Source organism: Crocodylus porosus, unplaced genomic scaffold (assembly GCF_001723895.1).
Source record: "Crocodylus porosus isolate Cpor-Errol unplaced genomic scaffold, CroPor_comp1, whole genome shotgun sequence".
Classification (NCBI taxonomy): Eukaryota; Metazoa; Chordata; order Crocodylia; family Crocodylidae; genus Crocodylus; species Crocodylus porosus.
The window spans coordinates 40898384-40906165 of NW_017728918.1; the positions used below are offsets into that span (position 1 = coordinate 40898384).

At 43.8% G+C, this 7782-nt stretch overlaps 1 protein-coding gene and 1 long non-coding RNA gene across 2 annotated transcripts in view; one reads left to right on the forward strand and one right to left on the reverse strand.

Moving 5' to 3' along the window:
• The window catches only part of CSMD1 (CUB and Sushi multiple domains 1), a 1867828-nt gene that overhangs the window by 1750585 nt on the left and 109461 nt on the right, over positions 1 to 7782 (reverse strand). The window lies entirely within an intron of this gene.
• The window catches only part of LOC109311716, a 10057-nt gene continuing 8242 nt past the window's right edge, over positions 5968 to 7782 (forward strand). Inside the window, exon 1 of the long non-coding RNA XR_002101592.1 lies at positions 5968 to 6055. This is a non-coding gene — a long non-coding RNA (uncharacterized LOC109311716). The remainder of the gene's footprint in view (positions 6056 to 7782) is intronic.

Below are 7782 nucleotides of genomic sequence, written 5' to 3' on the forward strand. Positions count from 1 at the left end.
ACAGGCTGAGAGCCATGGGACTCTTTAGCCTGGAAAAGCGTAGGCTCCAGGGTGATCTGATGGCCACCTATAAGTTTATCTGGGTGACCACCAGTTTCTGGGGGAATGTTTGTTCACCAAAGCGCCCCAAGGGATGACGAGGTCGAATGGTTATAAACTACTACAAGACCATTTCAGGATGGACATAAGGAATAACTTCTTTACTGTCCGAGCCCCCAAGGTCTGGAACAACCTGCCATTGGAGGTGGTTCAAGCAACTACATTGAACACCTTCAAAAGTAAATTGGATGCTTAACTTGCTGGGATCCTATGACCCCAGCTGACTTCCTGCCCTTTGGGCGGGGGGCTGGACCCAATGATCTTTGGAGGTCCCTTCCAGCCCTAATGTTTATGAAATCTATGAAGTACAACATAAGCCACAAATGAAAACAAATGCACTTATTTTATCACCCTCCAGTCCCTGTTTGTATATGCCACAAAAAACATTATATGCTTAGGTGGAAATGGCAGGAAAGGAAGAGATTCCAAATAACAATAGCAAAATTATCTTGGGACAATACTGAGGTGATTTTTCACCATTGTGAGGGGAAGTATATTTTTTGCCATCATTAGGTGGCCTGGTTAGTCAGTGCTGTTTGACCTAATAGCCTTCTCAACTTAAAGTTTTCTATTAATTCAGAAGTTCTAGGAATTTGCTCAAGTTTAGAGGAGTAAAATAAATCAAAGTCTTCTCTATGCTGTGATGATTACGTTTCTAAACAATGGACCTAATTATGGAATATACTGCAGGAGGCAAGATACTATATAAACAGTGATTAGACCACAATTCATCACAGTCATTGCTTTGGTTCAGCTGTTTACTTTGATATTCTTTGAGTTAATGTGAATTATGTTTATGCGTCTGTGTTGTAACTGTTTATACATGAGAACAAAATAATTTAAATATTTTTTCAAATGTTTTACTATTTTCAGGTATTATGTGTGGATAAGAATAGCACCTAAAATCCAAAAGAATATTTTTTGAAAGAATTTTGCCTCTTCTACCCACATATTCATTATATTGAAAAGTTTCTTTTCAAATGGGAACCTCTTTTGAAATTGGACATTTCTTTTCCTTTATGAAGACCTCAGACACTTACTTTTTTGAATTTTCAATTGGATGTAGTTGATCATATAACAACCCGTCGACTTTCAGGACAAACTATCCTCCATAGTTTTTAGGTATTGAAGCAGAAATGAGCCCTAGTTGAAAGTTTCTTAGGGTAAAGTTACATGTTACACTTAACATTCCACAGATTTAGCATAGTCTAAGTGACTTTAAATTTGGAACTTGCTATGACAAGTCACATGGCATTAAGGATTAGTACTATTTCTTGCCTGCACGGCTCTAACTTGCCACTAGCAGGCTGGCCAGCAGGGGAATGGCTACAAGCCAGGACACCTGGGCTCCATCCCTACTACTGGTGCACTGCAAATTGCAAATCTTATCTCTGTCGAGCAGACTGAAGTTATCCTAACATGAGCTGGGTAGCTTGGACCAAAGTTAACTCTCACCTGAAATGGCATAATTTTGAGGTGATCAGAGGGCACTTAGGATGAGGTAATGGGCTTTAATTTGCAGATGCTCATATTTCAAGTGTCATTAGTATTGTCTAACTGTAGCACACAACTTCACCCTTAGGCGTCCGAGCTTCTCCAAAGATACTCGGTATCAGGTACTATTCCACCATTCCTTCTGAACTAGGCAACAATAAGTAAAGATAACAGAGGCCTTTTAGGAGATGCTGAATCTAAGAACGGTAGCTTTGAATTATTCCAAGTGTTCCAGAATCAAGTACAATCACCACCATTTATTGATAGGAACTTCCTTTTATACTTGAGGGTTAAGGGTTAAATATTAAACCTGTGTGAAGCAGCTAAGTATTTCCTTTGGATTTGGATTTGACCAGTGCGAGGGACAGTGATTCAATTCAGTGATTGAATCACTGTTCTGAATCCATTCAACTGAATTTGATTCGGAGATTCAGAATCGGTCGAATCTCTGAATTAAACAGGCCCCATCCCCCACCCACTCTCCCAGCCATATTGATGGCTGCCCTGCCCAGGCCCAGCATCCTGACACTTAAAAAGGAAAAAAAAAACAGAAATCAAAAAGTCCCACACTCACTGGCTTTTTCCAGGTGGGGGGGGCAACCCCTGCTGGCCCCCAGTTCCCAACGCTGCCTGAAGGGCTCTACCACAAGCCCCCAGAGGCCCCAACAGCCATTGCAGCATCCAGTGAGTGTGGGGCTTTTTTTGTTTGTTTGTTTTTTTTAAAGTGCTGCGACACTGGAGCCAGGCAGGGTAGCCATTGGTGGGACTCAGAGAGCGAGTGAGTGCTGGGAGGTGCTCAGGGGGTGTCCTCATGGTCCTTTTCCTCCTCCTCCAGCCCCTGTCGCTACTTACTGACATGGAGCCCGTGTCCAGCTCCCTGTGACAGTGGGTGGGGATTGCCAAAATCTCCAAATCTCTGAATCTTCTCTGAATCTTTTCCAAATTGATTTGGCAGCTTTGAATTGATTCAGACCTTTGAACTGCTCTCCCAATTCAATTCAGATTCAGAGATTCGGCCACTGAATTGGGCTGAAACTCCTTTGAATTGAATCAGCAACTGAAGGTTCACACAGCCCTTTTAAACACAACAACAAATTAAATATACAGGATGTAGCCTCTTATTTGTATACATGCCCTAGAAATCTTTGTCCTATTGTTCTGCAGTACACTAGTCCTTGTTTAACTTTTCAGATTAAATGTGTTTTCTAAAATTATCTTCATTGCTATCCAACATCTTTTATATTCAACTAAAACACAACAGAGCTGCTGCTCATTTTGGATTCTCCTGATTCCTTTTTACTTACTTCTTCTTGTGGCTATTACTTCCTTTGAATTTTGAAGCTGTTTTGGGAACAAAAACATACATTGAAATGACATCCTTCTATATTCAGGAGGCTGTGTGTTTCAATGGAGTTTTCTCTTTTTGATTTATCTGAATTAAGGAAGACAACATTCTGTATTCAAAAATATATTTGTTTAGTCTAAATGACCATCATATTGACTTTGATTTATTTTATAGCTCTATATCTTTGTCTGATCCTCCTGCAAACATGCAACGTTTATAAAAGGTGTCTTTAGTGGTGGTCTGTAATATTTTTTTCATGTGTAAGCCTTACATCACCTTGAGTATTCTGTGGGCATAAAGGATCTACCTTTTTGTATCTTTTCCTATCTTGCAAGGACAAAGAGAACCAGAAGAGAGAAGAGATTTCATAATCTTTGTAAATATTAGGGTGAAGTCCATGACACCGGAAAATTGTTGCGACTGTGGCCCACTTTCCATTTGGCACAAGACTTCAGAATCTGCTAGACTGAATTACAAGCTTAATTCTTATAAAGCTGTTAGAATGGTAAAAAGTGAACTGAACAAATAGAGAAAACACTTATCTGAGCACTAGTTTATGTAGAGGTGTTGTTACACATTGTCTTTCAGATATATACAGCATTCTTAAATTGGGAGTGTCCTTAAGTTAGGGCAGGAAAACATGGGCTAAGTTCTTTCAGTGACATAACGGGAGTCCTTTTCCAGCAAGGACTGTCTCTAGCTCATCTGTAGTCATATTACACTGCCCCACAGGGCTAAGAGGAGTTGGGAGTGGTCCTCCAGCAACCCAGGAGGGGTTGACACTTTAAGTTCCCCCAGAGTGACAGTCCCACCTCCCTCCCTCTGTTCCTATTCTGGGCTAACCCTCACCTCTGGGCCTCCCTCCCTGCTCCACCATCCTTCAGTGCTCACCTCTTAATCCACAGATCATCTCCCCCCTACCTCCACCCTCCCATTCCCTTGAGTCTCATGCTCTTCCCCCCAGCTCGTGCAGCTCACCTCCATCCCACGATTCACCTGGCTCCCCTGGTGGGCCCAAGGAAGAAGGATGTTCCCACCTGCTACTGCCACTACTCTCTAAGCTAAGCCCAACCCAAAAAGCAGTAGTGGTAGCAGTGGCAGCAGGCAAGCAGATTCCCCTTTCCTGCCTGCTCTCCTGGGACAGTATCAGTAGCCACAGTTAAACAGGGAGATGCCAGGAAATTGTGTGTGTGGGGGGGGGGACATCAGGTGAGCAGGATTGTGGGGTCAGTGGGGACCTGATCTAAACTGACAGAGACCTGATCCAAGCCAGCGGGGGGATGACATGTACCCGATCTGGATCAGCAAGGGACAATGTGGGCTTGATCTGGGCCAGCAGGGCATAGTAATCCTTATCCATGTGGCTAGAAGCTGAAGAGGGCTTCATCCAGGATGTGGTCCCCTTCTTGGAATCTAGAGTACTGCCTTAGAGAACAGGCAAGACAGGCAGGCAAGGAGAAGACATGGCGGCTCGTAGGCATGCCCTTGCTTACCAGCCCTTTAGTGGCAGATCAGAGCTGTGCACATCACAGAGGGTTTTAACCCTGAATGTCCTTCGGCTTACAAAATGTGCTAACTTTAACAATGACCTAACATTACTTAAAGCCAGCACATGCTAATTGTAATATGCCAACACATCCTCAAATACAAACAATCTGATCTAGTTCAAAAGTACTTAGGTTGCTCTTTCATGATGTTTTTGGTGTAATATATATCTTCACTTTAATTTACTGGCCATGTCTGGAAGTATCAAAATATTATAGAAAAGAGTAGTGTATAAGAGAACCTTGGGGCGAGTGTGGACCATAAGCTGAATATGAACCAGCAATTTGCTTTTGTTGCAAAACCCCCAACAAAAAAACCCAACCCAGTGGCATACTGGCTTGTATTAACAACTGTGTAACTTGGAAATCAAGGGACATGATTCCTCCTCTCTATTCAGCACTCGTGAGGCCTCACCTGGAGTATTATGTCCCATTTGGGGCCCCACACTTCAAGAAAGATGTAGACAGATTGAAAAGAGTCCAGCACCGAGCAACTAAACTGATTAAAGATGTGGGATGCAAGATTTGTGAGGAATGGCTAAAAGAACTATAGTTATTTAGTTGGGAGAAGAGGAAAATACCACCTGCGCCCCCATCTCCTTCAGCTTGTCTCCCAGAGCCTTGAAATCCTTCATAATACGGTCAGGGTTGCCGCTGGCCACGTTGTTCATACCCACATGGACAACAACCATGGGTTACTGGTCTGCAGGTTGGATGTAGGTCAGGGACATCATGGAAAGGATCAAGGGAAACTGTTGTTTCTCAACCCTTGTCCTGAAAGCCATTTTGTCAATTTTACCTTCCTGCTATGGGCCATGAAATTTTGTGGTCCTGGGCTCATTTGGGTTGGGGGTTGGGAACTATAGAGGTTCTATGTGGGGGCGATTGTGTGGCTCCCTGCTTGTTTCATAGTAGGTAGGATCAGAAGGGACCTGAGCAGGTCATCAAGTCCAACCCCCTGCCATGGGCAGGAAAGAATGCTGGGGTCAAACAACCCCAGCTAGGTGATTATCTAGCCTCCTTTTGAAGATCCCCAGGGTAGGAGTGAGCACCACTTTCCTTAGAATTTGTTCCAGATCCTAGCCAACCTGACTGTGAAGTAGTGCCTGAATCTACTCTCCATTAACTTATGGCCATTATTCCTCATTGCTCCCAGTAGTACTTGGGGGAACAGGGACTCTCTCATAGCTTGCTGGTCCCCCTTGGCCAGTTTGTAGATGCCCACCAGATCCCCTCTCAGCCTTCTCTTGTGGAGGCTGAACAGGTTCAGGTCCCATGTGCTCCCCTTGTAGGGCCTGCCTTGCTGCCCCCAATCATGTGAGTGGCTGTCCTCTGGACCCTCTCGATGCTGTCTACATCCCTCCTGAAGTGCAGCACCCAGAACTAGATGCAGTACTCCCAGTGTTGCCTGATCAGTGTCATACTGAAGGGGAGGATCACCTCCTTGGACCTGCTCATGATGAATCTGTGGATGCATGACAAGGTGCGGTTAGCCTTCCTGACTGCATCCCCACATTGGCAGACCATGTTCATTTTGGAATCAATAATGACACCAATATCGTTTTCTGCCTCTGTAGGTATGCTTGTTGGTTCTTCCTCCCCAGGTGCAGTACCTTGCACTTCTCAGTATTGAATTCCATCCTGTTCTCATCTGCCCACCCCTTGTGGTACTCAGTGGACTGGGTGCTTTGGTGCTCAGGGCCTAGAGCATAAAGGTGAAATTTACAAGATGGATTTCAAGAGCAAAGTTTAGAAAAGCTAGGGAGTTCTTGGAGGGTACCAGCGCACAGAGCAGCTGGAAACCACAAAGGAGGAACACACACACACAAACCTGGTTAATCCTCCATTCCCACTACTCCTGGTCCCAAAAAAGCCTGTAACCCTGTAGTACAGAGCACTGCAGGGAAATGAAATTGACAAAATGTAGGCAAAAAAACCATTGTAGGGAAAAAAAGGGGGGTGCGGATCTTGGGAGGGGCCCAGAGCATGTAGCTCCCTGGTTACCATAAGCAGAGGCTCACTCTGCTCCCCACTCACCCAAAACATTGTCATCCTTTTATTCACAGCACTGTCCCAAATGAACCTGGGACTGCAGCACAGGGTCCCTACAGGTAAGTGAAACTGACAAAATGCTTTCCTATGGAAGTCTTGCAAAAAGGAAGAAGGAGAGATCTTGGACTCTCGTCTTCCCCCAACCTAGGCATCATAAGCAGGAGTCACACAGGGGTCACCTAGTACCTGGCAACATCTCCATTTTCACCCTGCCTTAAATGAATCTAGATTCTACAACACAGGGTCCATGCGGGAAGTGATTTAACAAAATAGCTTTCAGGGCAGGGGTTGAAAAGCTGCAGAGTTCTTTTGGCTGCTGCAAGGCAGCCAGCCCCTGGGAAACATAAGCTAGGCATCACACACCCTCTCCTCAGCACCTGGCCATACACTTCCCCATCTCAAATGATCCTGGGATCCCCACCCCAAATCCCTAGCAGAAAAATTGACATGGAGGCTTTCTACTTCACCCATGCTTGTGAACTCTATAGGCAGTATAGTCCTGGTCCTGACCTTGCCCTTCATGTGTTTGCGGGGTGCAGGCAGTTTGAGATGCCTGGAGAACAGTTTGAGATGTCTGGAGAACTAATCAGACACTAGGCACAGTATGCTCTGTGTCTGCACATAACATTGACCTGGTTCATGGAAAGCTGGTTCTAAATAGTACGTGATTTTTCCCAGTGTGTTTTTAGTATGCTCCAGGAACTTTAAACAGGTCTTAAGTGGTCTGTACATCTAGACTCTTGGGTTTTAAAGTTTATTTAGAACTCTGTAAGCAGTATGCCTTGTCCACAACTTGAGTGGAAATATTAAACACTTTCTTTCATTTGTATGTCACATCATTAAAGTTAGTTTTGGTTTTTAAGTTAACTTTGACAACTTGTCAATTCTGTATCTGAGAGGCGGTTTGACAAAAAAATGTTTTCAAAGCAATACAGCTTTCTAAATCTCTCTGAGAGAAAACTCAAAATAAAATATGAAACAAGACAACATAAAATAACATAGGGATCAGAAACAAAAAGAATACTCTTAGCCAAAAGAATTCTGATGATCTAAAGTTAAATAGAAATAGCAGATAGAGTAAAAGACATATATTTAATTATATTTATTACAACTGAAACAAAACCAAAGCCCTAAAAATGCTACAGACTAACCTGATTATTTATAGTTTCATAGTTTCTAGGGTCAGAAGGGACCTGAGCAGATCATCTAGTCCGACCCCCTGCCATGGCAGGAAAGAATACTGGGGTC